The following is an 18,691-nucleotide window of genomic DNA, read 5'->3' as shown; positions in this document are numbered from 1 at the left end:
GATGACGATGTATACCAGTCTTAGAAAAAAGGATAGTTAATTACTATCCAAATCTGCCTCAGGTATTTGACACCAGGACGTTTTCAATCACTGTAAAATACATCTAAGAAGAGTAGATGCTAAGCCAGAAAATAGACTGAAGAGGGGATTTATATAGATGGTGTACATGCTAGGTGGAATTGACAACTATGAGAATGTCTCAAATGATAATGGTCAAACTCTGCCAAGTCTTAGAGAACCGTCTTCTTATATGCTTCTGTGATACTTTGCAGCACCTTGCCTGAATTCCAAGAGAATTATTTTGATGATTTAACACTTTCTTTTTTCTGACTTCTGGGCTAAATCTGGAAGAAAGAATCATTACAAACATTTTGACTGAAGACATCCATCTTCAACTCTGATTTACAACGAGCTTGGAAGTCATTATTCCTATCCTTACAGGAAAAAACTGAACAAAGTTAAAACCAATGACTTTTTCTTAGACCCATCAGAGAACTGAGGTTGCAGGGCCAACCACTACCCTGAAATCTGTAGAGACAACCTCATCCAGAGACACAGCTGAGATCTGCTTATCTAGAGCTGGAGCCACTGGCGTGATAAACCAGTTAAATGTTAGTTACTTAAGTGTTATTTTTAATGAATGCTGAATGCACAATGTGAACAAATGTGAGAGTGAGAAACAATTGGGGAGTGTAGTCTTAGGAGGAATTGTAGACTTTACTTCCAGGAACGCGACCATAGACTCACAATGAAGAAATGAAGAAAATTCTCTCCTGGATCTGACAGGGATCTGACAAAAGTGCGATCACTGTGAAATAAGCCCAGACCAGTCTCCATTACAAAGGCCTACTCTGCAGAGCAAAACATTTCAGGGAACCTTGACTCACCTAGGTGAAGCACGTTGACCCTGCTTTAGTTCACCTCTAGCCTTCCTAGGCAACTAAGAGGGAAGTGGGGAAAGACACACTTGCAAAGATCACAGCCCACAAAAAGATGGAGTTGAAATCATAAGATTATAGCACACTTCCTCCCCACACACATAGCCACCACCCTAGCAAGTCTCCAGTATAATGAAGTGGATCGTAGCCAGAGTTGCAAGGTGCAAACTCTATTTAAAAAATTCTCAGGTAAGTCCAAAGATAACAGGGAAGACTAAAACAAGGACACTAAGAGATTTTGAAGACTGGTGCCCCCAGAACAGGAAACACTAATCACAGACCAACTTCTAAACAGATTAGTTGGAGACTTCAACATCTCTCTTCTAGTAATTGATAGTTTAAGTAGCAGAAAATCACTAAGAATATAGTTGACCTGAACAGCACTATCAATCAACATGATCTAATTAATATTTATAGAACACTATATCCAACAACTAAAGAATACACATTTGTTTTTCAGGTGCACATAGAACATTTACCAAAATAGATCACATTCTAGGCTAAGAAACAAACCTTAACAAAATTTGTAAAGTTTTATGAGAAAAAAAAAAAATAAACCCTTCAAAGTATGCTCACAGACAACAAGGAAATTAAACTAAAAATCAATAACAAAGATAACTGTGAAATCCCCAAATGAAAGAGTATCTTCTAAATAACATGAGACAAGGAAGAAACGTCTAGAGAAATTGAAAAAAAAAAAATTTTGTGTCAAATGTAAATGACAATGAACTTATCAAAAGTTATGAAATGTAACAAAAGCAGGATTTAGAAACTATAGTCATTAATGCATACATTATGAAAAAAATAAAATAAATGTCTTTTAAGTATTCATTTTAGAGAATTAGAGAAAGAAGACAATTTAAGCATAAAGCAAACAGATACAAATAAATAATAAATATAAAAGAGATATCAATAAAATTGAAAACAAGAAAGCGATGGAAAAATACAATGAAACCAAAATCTGATCTTTTGAAAATACCAATAAAATTAATAACTTTTACCCAGGCTAACCTGGAAACAAAGAGAGAAAATATAATTACCATATCGGAAATGAAAGAATAGTGACTGTAACAGATCCTGTGGTCATCAAAAGTCTAATAAAGAGTATGAACAATACAGGGCCCACAAATGTAATAATTAGGTGAAATGAACCAATTCCTTAAAAGATACAAACTACCAAAACTCACACAAAGATAAATAAGTATCTGAATAGGTCTCTATTAAATCAATTGAAACAATTAATAATAACCTTCCAAAAAAGAAAGCATCAGGCCCAGTTTCACCGGTGATGTCTATCAAACTTTTAAGGAAAAGAAAATGTCATTTCATCACAATGTTGTCCAGATAAGAGAAGCAAAGGCAACAGCTTCTAACTTATTCAATGAGGTCAACCTTGTCCTAATGCCAAAACAAGATAAAGATGTTATAAAGGTATTGCAAGATATAATTATAAAGATATTATAAGAAAAGATATTATTTATCATACTTTGATACAAAATCTTCAACAAAATATTATTAAATAGAATCCAAAAATATTAAAAATAATGATATACCATGACCAAGTGAAATTTATTCCAGGTATTCAGGACTGGTTCAATATTTAAAAAATAATAATAGTAAGTTGATATACTCCACCATATCAAAAGGTTAAAATCATTTGATTTAAGAAAATATCAAGAAAAGGATCACATCCATTCATGATAAAATCTCTCAGTAAAGTATGCATAAAAGGGAACTTCCTCAAATTAATAATGAACAGCTATAAAACACCTATAGCTGACACATACTTAATGGTGAGAAACTGGATGCTTTCTTCCTAAGTTCAAGGAAAAAGGCATGGATGACTGCTTTCACCACTGTTTTTCAACATTGTACTAAATGACCTAAATAACAAAAGAAAAGGAGCTAATATATATATATATATATATATATATATATATATATATATATATATATATTTATGGAAGAAAGTTATAAAATGTTTTTGTTTATAGAAGGCGTGATTGTCTACATAGAAAAATTCCAAAGTTTCAGGAAATAAATACCTGAAACTAATAAGCGACTACAACAAAGTCACAATACACATTGTTAACGTACAAAAGTCGCTTTCCCATACACCTGCAATGAATAACTAGAATTATAAATTAATTTTAAAAAGTCAATGCCATTTTTAAAAATCACAAAAACAATAAAATACACAGATATAAATCTCACAAAACAGGTATAGACTCTATTATTCAGAAAAGTACAAAACACTGACAAAAAAAATCAAAGAAAATAAAAATAAATGGAGAGAGAGTCTGTGTTCATGGACTGGAAGATTCAGTATTGTTGACATGTCGATTTACCTCAACTTGATCTACAAAGCAATCACAATCAATATCCCCTAAGATATTTTTTTTTGGTATTGGCAAATTGATTCTAAAGTTTAGTTGAAAAGGTAAAAGACCTAGAATTTCCAATACTGACGAGAATAATAAAATTGGAGAAATTATACTACCTGATATCAAGACTTATTCTGAAGTTACAGTAATTGAGATAGTGTGGTATTGGCAAAAAGGTAGACACATAGATGAATAGAATTAAATATATGTAATGAAGAAAAAGATACACAAATATAGCCAACTGATCTTTGACAAAGGAACAAAAGCAACTCAATGAAGAAAAGATAGTGTTTTTAACAACTATTGCTAGAATAGTTGAATGGTTATAAAAAATAAAAAAAAGGAAACATTAGCCTTGACACAAACCTTATATCTTCCACAATAACTAACTCAAAATGGATTATAGGCCTAAATGCAAAAATATAAAACTTCTAGAAGAAAGCATAGAAGAAAATCTAGGTGACACTGGGTTTGACAACGAATTTTTAGATTAAACACCAAACGCATGACACATAAAATTCAAAAAATTGATAAATTGAACTTTATTAAAATTCAGTACTTCTACTCAGAGAAAGTCACCATTAAAAAAGAAACAACCAGCTACAGGTAGGGAGAAAATATTTGCAAAACACATATCAGATAAAAAACTTATGTCCAAAATATATAAAGCACACTTAAAACTCAACAGTAAGAAAAATATCCCATTTTCTTAAAAATGGGCAAAATATATGAACAAACACCTCACCAGAGAAGATATACAGATGGCAAATAACCACGTGAAAATATTCTTAATATAATTTGTCCTTAGGGAGCTTCAACTTGAAACAACAATGAAATATGACTACACATCCACTACAATGACTAAAATCCAAAAATCTAACAACAACACCAACTGCTGACAAGGATGAAGAGCAACAGGAACTCTCATTCACTGCTGGTGGAAATGCAAAATGATACAGCAACTTTGAAAGACAAAACACAGCACTAACATCTGATCCACCAATTGCACTCCTATCTGAATAGGTAATTTTACACAGCTGATCTGAAAAACTGCACACATGAAAACCTATACATGAATGTTTATAACATCTTTATTCATAATTGCCCCAAACTGGAAATAACCAAGATGCCCTTCAATTGACAAAGAGAAATCAGACTATTATATATCCACATAATGGAATACTATTCAGCAATAAAAAAAAAAAACAAATGAGCTATTGAAGCACAAAGACACGGATCACCCTTTAATATATATTGTTAAGTGAAAGAAGCCATTCTAAAACAACTACCTACGATGTGTGTTCAAATCATCATGTTGGAAAACACAGAACTATGGAGACAGTGAAAATACCAGTGGTTGCTAGACATTTGGGAGTAGAAAAGTTGAATAGGTGAAACACAGTGGATCTGGGGGCATGGGGAATGAAACTACTCTATATGACACCATAATTGTGAGTACCTGATATCATGCATTTCTGAAAATCCATAGGACTGTATAGTACAAAGAATGAACCTTAAAATATACTACTTTGAAAAAATAATTTAGGGCAGCAGGGAGAATTTGGCAAAATAATTTGTATTACACACTGAAGAAGTTGTATGTGGGTGGGGAAGGCCCTCAGTAACTTTGGAAACAAGTGGAGTCTATAAAACTAAAGACAAAAGTGACTGCACACAAATACTGTACTATAGTTGATAAAGTTGTTCCCACAGGGGTATGGGTTGACAATCCCATATTGCTATACATGTATACTGGAGTTGAACAATTAAGTGGATGGATGAGGTGGGAACAAGGTTTCTCACTGTTAGAATAGTAGGTTACAGATAAATAAGTGGAGGAGGCTAGACTGATCCATTTGGTAATGGATTAGAGTTACAAACATCAATATAAATTTATGTCTAGATTAATATGGATACAGATAGTTACATATACAGTCTTGTAGATATGAGTATATACACAAGTTAGTATACACACATATATTTCCTTGCTCTGTCTGCTGAGAGGACCTTGTTGCAATGACATGCCATTAACAACAAGTATACCTAATACCAGGATCTTCGTTTTGAATACCATTGCCCAATAAAAGGAACCAAGTTTCCTTGGCTAATTCTAGGACTGAGACAGGAAACATACAAAACAAGTTTGGAGTATTTTATAGTGTCATAAAGTAAGGGATGTTCAAAAAGAAAAAAAACTCCACAATCATAAGGATTTTCTCAAAAGGACACAGGAGCCAAATTAAAGTGTTCCCACTGACTGGAAAAGCTAAACCAATTTGATCAACAAAACTAAAAGTTAGTATTGGATATGACCCAAGGTATAAACTGTACATCCATGAGTCCATACTGATATATTAAATGATTGGATAAGTAAATGGAAGAAAAGGGACACACTTTTCATTGAAAAGAATTCCAAATAATTTATGTAGTTATGGTATCCTCTAGGAGATGAAGCATAACTCCCCATTCCTTCAGTGTGAACTGTGCATATTGACACACTTAGCGACCTAAGAATATTGTGAGGGGTATGAGGGGAGGGTGACTTTACAAGGGAGAAATCTGAAAAGCAGGATCTCAAGCAAGGTGATCAAGGTTAACACCAATATCATTAAGTCATATTGATAATATATATACTCTTGTTATGATGGGATGAAAATGGCATTTTACCTCTATGCTCTTCTTATTCACAGTAAACCAGAACCCCATCCAATCACGAGATAAGCACTAGACAAATCCCAACAGAGGAGTATTCTACAAAATACCTGATCAATATTTCTCTAAATTTTCAGGGTTTCTAAAAACAAGAAAAGGCTGAGAAACTGTCAGTCTAGAGGAGCCTAAGGAGACATGACAAGTAAAGGTAATGTTGCATGGGGAATAGAAAAAGGACATTAGGTTAAAACTAAGGAAATCTGAATAAAGTAGGAACTTTAGTTGATAATGCATCAATATTGGTTTATTAATTGTAACAAATATTCCATACATTTAATGTTAACATAAGATGTTAATTTACATTTAATTAATTACATCTAATGTAAGATGTGAATATAGAAGAAACTGAGTGTGGGCATATGAAATCTCTGTACTATCAATTTTTCTGTACTTTTAAAACTCTTCAAAAAATAAGCCTATAAAAAATGAAATGTAACCAATTTCCACAGGAACATAAAATATTAGGCACTCAAAATATTTTAATATTAAAAGAGTTTGTAGCAATTTCTGACAGTTTTTAAAAAATATATACATAATATATTTGGAGAAATTAAGTAGAACATATTCTAATAAAACTTGAGAATTCAAGGTATTTTTGAAAAACAAAAGACATACAGGAAGACTTTAAAAAACAAAGTTTTAAATCTTGTGCATTTTTTAAAAAAAGAGAGAAATGAAGATTACCAAGGATAGTTTGTTAAAATGGCTGGTATACATAGATAGATGATTGATAGGTAGGTAGGTAGATAGATAGATAGATAGATAGATAGATAGATAGATAGATAGATAGATAGATAGATAGATAGACAGACAGACAGACAGACAGACAGACAGACAGACAGATAGATAGATACTGGGGGTGCTAAAACAATGTATACACATGACTTGTATTCATCTTTTGTTTTTGGTATATACTGAGTATTACAATTTTAATACAGGCTTTTCCTTAAAATGTGTATACATTGTTTTGGCACCCTTTGTATATATAGAAAGAGACAGAGATAAATAAAAGATAAATAAACCTTTCTTACAATTGAGCCCTAATTTCCTAATTTGAACCAAGGCCATACTTGACATTTGTCTATCTTACATCAGCTATTTGGAGTTACTAAGTTCACGCCTAGAAAGTTCCAGAAATAGGCTTTTGAGAAAATCTATCTGACTGTAAAGCTTTTGTCGTTGTTGTGTCTCCTTTCTTTCCAGGGAGTATTAGAGGAATATACCTAGATTCTGCCACTCAGTAGCAGCTTAACCCTGATCAGCATAGTTTCATGGCTGTTAGTCGTGAAAATATGTTTTGTATCCTGCTACCACATAGGCTTGCTTTGAGTATGAAATTTAAATATATATATGGCCAAAAAAAAATGTATACACATTTTAAGAAAGGAAAAAACTGGATTGAAATTGTAATACTCAATATATACTGATAACAAAAAATGAATACAAGTCATGTGTATACATGTTTTTGGCATCCTCGATATATATATATATATATATAAATGTAATATAATAATTTAATATTATGTATATCCACACAAACACACCCACACACATGAAACAAGGACAGAATCTCTCTTTGAAATCTCTCTAATTACTATTTGTTTTGAACCTCTAATCTAGTTAGAATGATCTAGAAGCTAAAACCGAAAACATTGTTTCAAAATACTATTCAAATTACGGCACACCTAGGAGATTTTATAGAGCTAATATTCCAGGCATCTTAGAATAAATGTACAAGAATCCATCTTCATGTAGGACCTAGAGCCTGGATGGCCCAGGCCAAGGCCAAGTGCACCTAAACAGTATCTGGGCTCACCTGAGAACCAATCTCAGTTTTCCAGCACATTGAGGCATGATGGATAAAAACCTGCACCTTTAAATACCTTGCAACCCACGCCCCATTCCTACACCATTAATTAGTCTATTCTCTTTGTCTAGAATGTTCCTCTCCATTCGCAGGCTATCAACTTAATATCCAGAATCCAGCTCCAGTGTTCATTTTCTGAGTCTTCCTGAATACTTACCCATGCATGCTTTCTCTATTTTCCAAATTTCTATAGTACTTGCAAATATCTCATTAGTTAGCCCTTGTATCTTGACTTTAGTTTTCACTTTTGTTCTTTATACATGTTTTAATTCTTCCTTAACTAAATGAAACTCCTAGAAGAAAAGAAAATCTGTGCTTATACATTTTGAGTTACTTACAAGGACTAACCTACAGCAGATGGAAAGTTTTTTGACAACATAATTTTATTTTATTTTATTTTTTCTCTCTGTCTCCTATGTTCTTTTTTTCTTCTTTTTTTTTAATTTATGGGTGTGACATTGTTAGTAAAATTACATAGATTTCAGGTGTACAATTCTGTATTACATCATCAATAAATCCCATTGTGTGTTCACCACCCGGAGTCAGTTCTCCTTCCATCACCATATGTTTGATCCCCCTTACCCTCATCTCCCACCCCCAACCCCCTTTACCCTCTGATAACCACTAAACTATTGTCTGTGTCTATGAATTTTTGTTTCTCATTTGTTTGTCTTGTTCTTTTGTTGTTTTTAGTTTATATACCACGTATCAGTGAAATCATATGGTTCTCTGCTTTTTCTGTCTGACTTATTTTGCTTAGTATTATACTCTCAAGATCCATCCATGTTGTCACAAATGTTCCTATATCATCTTTTCTTACCACCGAATAGTATTCCATTGTGTATATATGCCACAACTTCTTTATCCATTCATCTATCGAAGGACATTTTGGTTGTTTCCATGTCTAGGCCATGGTAAACAAAGCTGCAATGAACATTGGAGCACACGTGTCTTTATGTATAAATGTTTTCAGATTTTTCGGGTAGATACCCAGGAGAGGGATTGCTGGGTCATATGGTAATTCTATTTGTAATTTTGTGAGGAATCTTCACACTGCCTTCCATAACGGCTGCACCAGTCTTCATTCCCAACAACAGTGTATGAGGGTTCCTTTTTCTCCATAGCCTCTCCAACACTTGTTACTATTTGTCTTGTTGATGATAGCCATTCTGACTGGGGTGAGATGATATCTCATTGTGGTTTTGATTTGCATTTCTCTGATTAGTGATGTTGAGCATTTTTTCCATATGTCTATTTGCCATTTGTAGGTCCTCTTTGGAGAAATGTCTCTTCAGGTCCTCTGCCCATTTTTCAATTGGGTTGTTTGTTTTTTTCTTGTTGAGTTGCATGAGTTCCTTGTGTATTTTGTATATTAGCCGCTTATCGGAGGCACTGTTTGCAGAAATCTTCCCACATTCAATTGGTTGCCTCTTTATTTTGTCGATGGTTTCTTTTGCTGTGCAGAAGCTTTTAAGTTTCGTATAGTCCCATTCATTTATTTTAGCTTTTACTTCCACTGCCTTTGGAGTCAAATTCATAAAATGCTCTTTGAACCCAAAGTCTATAAGTTTAGTACCTATGTTTTCTTCTATGCAGTTTATTGTGTCAGGTCTTATGCTTAAGTCTTTGATCCATTTTGAATTAATTTTGGTACATGGTGACAGATAGCAATCCAGTTTAATTCTTTTGCACATGGCTATCCAATTCTCCCAGCACCATTTATTGAAGAGGCTGTCTTTGCTCCATTGTATGTTTTTTGCTTCTTTGTCAAAAATTATCTGTCCATATTTATGTGGGGTTTTTTCTGGGTTCTCAACTCTATTCCATTGGTCCATGTGTCTGTTTTTCTGCCAATACCATGCTGTTTTGATTATTGTAGTCCTGTAATACAAGCTAAAGTCAGGGAGTGTGATACCTCCAGTATTGTTGTTTTTTCTTAAGATTGCTTTGGCTATTTGGGGTATTTTGTGATTCCAAACAAATCTGATGACTTTTTGTTCTATTTCTTTAAAAAATGTCATTGGGATTTTGAGGGGGAATGCATTAAATCTGTATATTGCTTTGGGTAATATGGCCATTCTAACTATGTTGATTCTTCTAATCCATGAACACGGAATGTCTTTCCATTTCTTTGTGTCTTCTTCAATTTCTTTCAAAAATGTCTTATAGTTTTCAGCATATAGGTCTTTCACATCCTTGGTTAAGTTTACCCCTAGGTATTTTATTCTTTTTGATGCAATTGCAAAAGGAACTGATTTTTGTATTTCTTTTTCTGAGATTTCATTGTTAGTATATAGGAATGCAATGGACTTTTGTACGTTGATTTGTAGCCAGCAACTCTACTGTATTTGTTGATTGTTTCTAATAGCTTTTTGGTGGAGTCTTTAGGGTTTTCTATATATAACATCATGTCACCTGCAAAGAGTGATAATTTAACTTCTTCATTCCCAATTTGGGTGCCTTTCATTTCTTTCTCTTGCCTGATTGCTCTGGCAAGGACTTCCAACACGATGTTGAAAAGCAGAGATGATAGGGGAGAGCCCTGTTGTGTTCCTGAATGTAGAGCAAAGGGCTTCAGCTTTTCACCATTAATTATGAGATTAGCTGAGGGTTTGTCATATATGGCCTTTATTATGTTGAGGTATTGCCCTTCGATACCTATTCTATTAAGTGTTTTAATCATAAATGGATGTGGTATCTTGTCAAATGCTTTTTCTGCATCAATTGACATAATCATATGATTTTTATCCTTTATTTTGTTTATGTGATGTATCACATTGATGGATTTGTGGATGTTGAACCATCCTTGTGCTCCGGGGATAAACCCCATTAGTCGTGATGAATAATCTTTTTAATGCATTGTTGTATTCGATTTGCTAGAATTTTGTTTAGGATTTTTGCATCTGTATTCATCAGAGATATTGGTCTGTAGTTTTCTTTTTTTGTGTTGTCCTTACCAGGTTTTGGTATCAGGGTAATGTTAGCCTCATAAAATGAGTTAGGAAGTACTGTCTCTTCTTCAATATTTTGGAAGAGTTTGAGCAGGATTGGTATTAGATCCTCTTTGAAGGTTTGGTAGAATTCACTAGTGAAGCCATCTGGTCCCAGACTTTTGCTTTTGGGAAGGTTTTGGATGACTGATTCAATTTTGTTACTGGTGATCGGTCTGTTTAGATTTTCCAGTTCTTCATGGTTCAGCCTTGGAAGGCTATATGTTTCTAAGAACTTGTCCATTTCTTCTAGGTTATTGAATTTGGTGGCATATAGTCCTTCATAGTATTCTTGGATGATCCTTTGTATTTCTGTGGTGTCCGTGATAACTTCCCCTTTTACGTTTCTGATTTTGTTAATTAGTGTCTTCTCTCTTTTATCTTAGTGAGTCTAGCCAAGGGTTTGTCAATTTTGTTAATCTTTTCAAAGAACCAGCTCTTTGTCACATTAATTTTTCTATTGTCTTTTTGTTCTCTATTTCATTTAGTTCTGCTCTGATTTTTGTTATTTCCTTTCTTCTGCTGACCTTGGGTTTCATTTGTTCTTCTTTTTCTAGTTCTTTAAGGTGTAACGTGAGGTTATTTATTTGGGAGTTTTCTTGTTTCTTGAGATAGGCCTGTAATAATAAAAATTTCCCTCTTAAAACTGCTTTCCCTGCATCCCCCAAATTTGGTAGGATGTATTTTCATTGTCATTTGTTTCTATGTATCTTTTGATCTCTCCTCTAATTTCTTCTTTGACCCAGTTGTTCTTTAAAAGTATGTTGTTTAATCTCCATGCATTTGTGTTTTTTCTTGCTTGCTTTTTGCAGTTGATATCCAATTTGAAAGCCTTGTGATAAAAGAATATGCTTGGTATGATTTCAATCTTCTTAAATTTTCTGAGGCTGATTTTATGTCCCAATATATGGTCTATCCTTGAGAATGTTCCATGTACACTAGAAAAGAATGTATAGTCTGATGTTTTAGGATGAAGTGCTCTATATGTGTAAATTATGTCCATTTCATCTAATGTGTCATTCAGGACTGCTATTTTGTTATTTATTTTCTGTTTGGATGATCTATCCATAGCTGTCAATGATGTTTTTAAGTCCCCTAGTATAATTGTGTTTTGGCCTATTTCTCAATTAGTTCTGTTAATAGTTCATTGGTATATTTTGGTGTTCCCTGATTGGGGGCATAAATATTGATGACTGTTATGTCTTCTTGTTGTATAGTGCCCTTTACCATTATGAAATGTCCATCTTTGTATAGCTACACCTGATTTTCTCTGGGTACCATTTGCTTGGAGTGTCAATTTCCACCCTTTCACTTTGAGTCTATGCTTGTCCTTGTAGCTGAGATGTGTCTCTTGGAGACAGCGTATGGTTGGGTTTAATTTTTTTTATCCAATCTGCTAGTCTCTGCCTTTTCATTGGTGACTTCAGTCCATTTATATTTAGGGTGATTATTGATATGTGAGGATTTCCTGTCATTCTATCTTTAGTTTTCTGGTAAGGCTGTGTCTCCATTGTTTCTTTGCCTTTTTGTTGTTGTCTATTATTTCTGTGTGGTGGTATTCTATGATGTTTCCCTCTGTTTCTTCTTTTATTACAGTATATATTTCAGTTCTGGATTTTTTTTTTAGTGGTTACCCTTAAGTTTATGTAAAAGAAAGTTTGATATTTAGAGTATTCCATTTTCTTCAGCACGCTTACTTTCTCCATTCCCATATTCTGGTTCAGGCCTTTACTCTCCCCATTTTTATGTTTTGGTTGCCACAAATTGTCCCTGTTGATGGTGGTCGAATAGCCTCCTTTAGTATTTCTTGTAGTGCAGGTCGTGTATTAGAAAATTCCCTCAGCTTCTGTATGTCTGGAAAGGTCTTTATTCCTCCTTCATATCTAAAGGATATCTTTGCTGGATATATTATTCTTGGCTCATAATTTCTCTCTTTCAATAGTTTGAATATTTGGTTCCACTCCTCCTGGCTTGTAGAGTTTCTGCTGAAAAATCTAATGATAATCTAATGGGCTTTCCATTGTAGTTTACCATCTTCTTTTCCAGGTGCCTTGAGGATTCTTTCCTTGTCGTTGATTTTAGACGTGTCAAATACAATGTGCCTTGGAGAAGGCCTATTGGGATTGAGGTAATTAGGTGTTCTATTTGCTTCTTGGATTCGAGGATCCAGTTCTGTCCACAAGTTTGGGAAGTTCTCATCGACAATTTGTTTGAATATATTCTCTGTTCCCTTCTCTCTTTCTTCTCCTTCTGGTATGCCCATTATTCTTATATTGCTCTTTCTGATGGAGTCAGAAAGTTCTTGTAGAGTTCTTTCATTTCTTTTAAGTCTCAAGTCTCTTTCTTCTTCCATCTGTGTAATGTCCAGGTTTCTATCTTCGATGTCACTGATTCTTTCCTCCATCTGGTCAACTTTACTACCTAAGCTGGTTATTTCATTTTTAATTTCTTCTATTGAGTTATTAATCTCCAGAAATTCTATTTGGTTCTTTTTTAAAATTTCAATCTCTTTCATATAATGCTCATGTTGTTCTTTGATTGTGTTTCTTAATTCATTAAACAGCCTTTCTGTGTTTTCTTGCATCTCGTTGAGTTTTTTCAGAACTGCAATCTTGAATTCTCTGTCATTTAAATCACATATTTCCATATTTTTAAGTTCCTTTTCCGGAGACTTTTCACTTTCTGAGGTGTCTTGTTGCCTTGGTTATTCATGGCAATTACTGGTTTATTATTTCTCTTCCTAGAAATCTACAGGAGTGGCTTCTGCAACAGGTTGATAGGAAGAGGTGTTTCTTTTGTTTTCCAGTACTTGTTGGTAGAACGTTTTATTGTCTCTCCGACTGCAGCTTTTTTTTCTCTCTCACACGGTAGTGCTACGTTTTCTCTGTACTATTCCAGCTTTTCACACAATGGGGGGATTCCTTGGCAGATGGGCTTCTCCTCTGTTAATAGTTTGCCTGGGTCACAGGGCGCAGTGTCCGTGTGGGTATGCAGAGAGCTTTTGAAGTTCCATAGCTCTTCCTGCACCAGATTCAGAGCCCGTGTGTTTCAGCAGTTCTGTTTACTCCTGCAGGGATCCGCCCAGATAGGTGGGGCCAGGGACGGGGTGAGCTGTGAGAGGTGGCCCAGAGCAATGGCGGCGACCACCACCACAGCCGGTCCTGCTTCCACAGCTCCCTCCCCTTTGCCGGAACTAGTTGGGCTATGAATCTGTGTCTGCAGTTCACAGTTCTCAGAACAGCAAATGTTCTGTTCTTTTGATCTGACACTGCTACTGTTCTGCCTTCAGCACCGGGCAGGTGGGGGAGGGGCAAGCCCTGGGAGGGGATGGAGGGGGCGGCTAGTCTCAGTGCCTAAGGCTCCGTTCTCTGCTCGGCAGTGCGGGCTTAAACCACCGTTTTCAGTCTTCTTCCCTCAGTCTTTTCTCCAAGGTCTCTGCCGTGAGCATTGGGTTCAGCCGTGTTATATGCTGCCCCCTCAGCCCTGTGGGCCATAAGCAGAGCCCTAGCAGTCCGAGTTCTTCCCTCTCCCGCAGCTGTGGTAGTTCCGGGATGCAGCGAGCTAGGAGCGCTGAGCTAGGCCTGCATTCTGTGCCCGTGCTGCTCTGTCTCCACACTTCTCCCTTCCCTCCTCCCCTGCTCGCACGATTCGCCCACCTTTAGGTGAATTCAGTGAATTCAGTAGTGGGCCTTTTCTTTTTGTCTGTCTGCTGTGCAAGGAGTACTTTGTGGAGTTATTGTTGTTCAATTAGTTGTAAATTCTAGGGGAGATTTACAGAGGCTCACCTCACACCGCCATTTTTTTCGAGAACATTATTTTAAATATAACCTTACTTCCTTGAACTTCTAGTTGTGTCTGAATCGAGGCATCATTACCTGCACGTGGAAGTGTCTGACCTATGAACTGCATATGTGGACACCAGCTTTGCCCTCAACACTTGCTCCAATAAACATTACAATAAGTTGCATTTTTTTTGTCTGTTCCTATTGAAAACTTTTAGCATGCATGAATGATCAAGAGGTTTTTCTTTAGTTTTTTTTTTAATATGTCTTTTATCAGAATATGTGATACTGATTTTCTGGATGAAAGATGAATCATATGGCATAACATGTTACAAAATTGTCATGATGTATAAGATCAGGTAGGATAGAGAAAAAGACCTTTTACCAGTTACCCAGAGTCTCCAGAATCTGACAAATGAAAGATATGGCAAATTACAGATTAGTTAAAATTATGACAAAAAGAAAATACAAATAGAGGTATGGGATGTGCTTCCAACATATGATCATGCTTCTTTTCAAATTCAAAAAAATAAAACAAACAAACTAGGGCAAAGCCACAACAGTTAGGATGTGAAATGTGGAAATCAGCCTTCATTAGAATGACAATGAGACTTTTTTTGTTGAAATACAAAAAAATGGAAAAAAAAATCATATTAGCATTTGCAGCATGAAATATTATTAAAACTAAACCAGATGTTACATTCATATTTAAAGTTGTGAATTCTTCCTAGCAGTAACAGTGCATTATCACACATAGTAAAATAAACAGTATGATAATGTTGGAAGTTGGGCTTGTTGCCAAGAAAGGTAAAACACAATCTCAGAGAAAGTCATTCAAGAATAAGAAAACCAGAGAAGACTGTTACTGGTATTTAACTGAAGAAATCTAGATAGATCAAATATAAATGTGGCTCCAAGGAAAGTTTTCTCTAAATTCACGAAGACAATCCAAGTGGGGTTTTATTTGTTTGTTTTCTCTTATAGTTGATTGGGGGGGGGGGGAATTTAAAGGCCTGAGACTCTAAATGAACCCTTATAAGCAATTAAAATTAAAGAATTCATTCCGTGAGCAGAGTTCAAAGCATTGAAATACTTTGTTTATATAATGCACTTTATTTTTTGACTATATACCACCTGAATACACCTGGGGTAAAGTGGCCCAGTGGGAAAGAGATGGACATGGGCCTCAGATCTCACTTTAAATCATGATATAAAATGCAATAGTAAGATAAAATCATGTCTCAGTGTTCTCATTCTTAAAATGGAAATAATAATTATAGGGTAGGATGAAAGTATCTGAAAATAATTCAATATATGAGATGTGTCAAGCTAAGTGTCTGGCATCCAATAGACACTAAATGTTGGCCATTAGTTTCAGTTCAAAATCATAGCCAAAGAAAGAATAGTAAAAGAACCAATTTAGCAGACAAAGAGATATAAACACATAGAACACTTCCAGTGGCCACCAAGCTTCCCTAATTGCTCTGTGAAATGCCACTGGGAATGGCTTCTCTGGAGATTGGGAGTCCTCAAGGGACTGAAACTGGATCATGTTGTTTTGTGAACTGGTACATGAGCCCCACTCTGTGTGTGTTATATTTGGAAATATTTGTTAGCTTGATGCTACATACAACATCAAACACTTAGTACACCAGTGCTTTAATATTCAAATTAAAACCCCCCTTATCCATAGGGTTGGTCCATGAATCTGGGGGGATTATGGAGAGGAAATGCTAATGGTAATTGTCAGGCTGTATTCAGGATTTCCCTCTCCCCCCTAGGGCTTAGTTAGATGTCAGGTTCACCATGCCTGGCCCTCTCTTAGGTAAAGTTATTTCTCAGGGGACGCCTCAGTCTTTTGTCAAAATGGACACTTATTGGACATTCCTCAACCTCAGTACAAGTGATAAAGAATTTATTTAAATTCTCTATTTTGATCGTCCACACTGAGAATATGACAGTCATAAATCTCTGTATAATTAACAGCATAATATAACAACATAGAAAGCCTAAACGGCCATCTATACAAAAAGGATTATAATTTTGCTAATAGCTAATGTTCATTGAGTACTTATTAAATGTTAGGCTTTATTCTAAGTACTATGTTTGTATTAACTCATTTTATCCTCTGAACAATCCTATGAGGAGCTGAGACACACGCCTTATCATACACAGCACGTATTAGACACGAATTAGAAATAAAATGTTGAGATATTGTTACCTTAGTGTAGCTTACTTAGCTTATGCTAAGACACTCTCCACTCAGAATTGAAAAATGATTTGAATAAAAGAGCACAAGTTTTAGTATTATCTTTCTGTCTACCTATTAGTAATTTTTGTGTCTGCAATAGAATACGCATTATAAATATTCCATTGAGGGGGTGGCGGTTAGCTCAGTCGGTTAGAGCACAGTGCCCTTAACAACAAGGTTGCCTGTTCGTTCCTCGCGTGGGCCACTGTGAGCTGCACCCTCCACAACTAGATTGAAACAACTATTTGACTTGGAGCTGATGGGTCCTGGAAAACCACACTTAAAGTAAATAAAAGTTTAAAAAAACAAAAATAAATTAAATATCCATTGAATATCATCTGACTGTAGTAAAAAAAAATAAGTAAATGAATACAGAAAGACCACTTCACCAGCCCAAAGAGACATTTTAGAAATTTAAAACTAAAGCACATTGACTGCTAAAGAGACAGTAGAAACAGGTTAGATACAGGATTGTAGCCTAGCCTCTGAATACATTATTCTGGGTCTTTCTTCCATGCCTCTAATATTTTCTATCCATATGTGAAAAATGTCTTGACTTTACATATCAGGTTACTAATTTGATCTGAATTCATTTTCAGTATATTATTACATATTGATTTCACAATTTTGAAATTAATTTGTTTTTAAATTCCACAGACTGTAAGTTTTGCATTTTATTATTCCTTTATTTAACAGAATATTACATTGTGAATTTTTTTACCTTTTTTTATTAGTTTCAGGTGTACAAAACAATGTAATAGTTAGACATTTATCATTTATATCCCTCACATAGTGATAACCCCCCTCCCCCCAGCTACTGCCCCTCTGACATCGCACACAGCCATTACATTTCCACTGTCTCTATTCCTAATGCTGTGCTCCACTTCTTGTGACTATATATGTGTGTGTGTGTGTGTGTGTGTGAGTGTGTGTGTGTGTGTGTGTGTGTGTGTATATATATATATATATATAATTGTAGTTGACATTCATTACTGTTCAGCTTCAGGTGTACAGTGCAGTGATCAGGCATCTACATCATCCCTGAGGTGGTCTCCCTAATGAGACAAGTATCCATCGGATACCCTACAAAATGGAAAACAGTGTGGAGGTATCTCAAAAATCTGAAAATGGAACTACCTTATGACCCAGCAATTTCACTCCTAATTTCTCCTATCCGGAGAAATAAAAATAACTCTAATTATATTGTGAATTGAATACTCTCTGTAGTTTCTCTGGTGATACTAGTCAGAATTATTTGTAATTCCATTTGTTCTTAGCAGAATTTCTTGTGTCTTCCAGAGTCAGGTGTTAGTTTGTTCATTTTGGTTCTCTTTCATCTGTTTTCTTAAATATCAATTGATCCTTGATTGATCTCTTTGCTAATCAGATATCATCTGATTTATCATCTAGAAATTTTTCAACATTATTTTTAGTCTTCCAATGATACCTTCTTCTATTTTTGACAGAGTTGTGAATTTATTATTTTTCAAATAACTTTTTTGTGATCCAGTGTGATTTTGGGAGAAAACAAAGTTGAACTTGTATGCTCAGGTAGGTAGATAGAAATGAGCAGGAGAAGGAGAGACTTACCCTCGGTTAGAAAGCCCCTTGCTGCAGCGCCTACTTAGGTCAAGACCCCTTGCAGCTGCCCAGCAGGACTCCAGGCTTGCACATGTCTTTAAGTCAAAAAGATACGTTCTTAGAAGTCAGAGACAGGGGGCAACCCATTCTATTTTTCACCAACACCTTACTAGCCCAACAGGACAC

This window comes from Rhinolophus sinicus, linkage group LG07 (genome assembly GCF_036562045.2).
Source record: "Rhinolophus sinicus isolate RSC01 linkage group LG07, ASM3656204v1, whole genome shotgun sequence".
In the NCBI taxonomy this organism is placed as follows: Eukaryota; Metazoa; Chordata; class Mammalia; order Chiroptera; family Rhinolophidae; genus Rhinolophus; species Rhinolophus sinicus.
The sequence above is the reverse complement of the archived record's forward strand: the minus strand, read 5'-3'. Positions refer to the sequence as shown.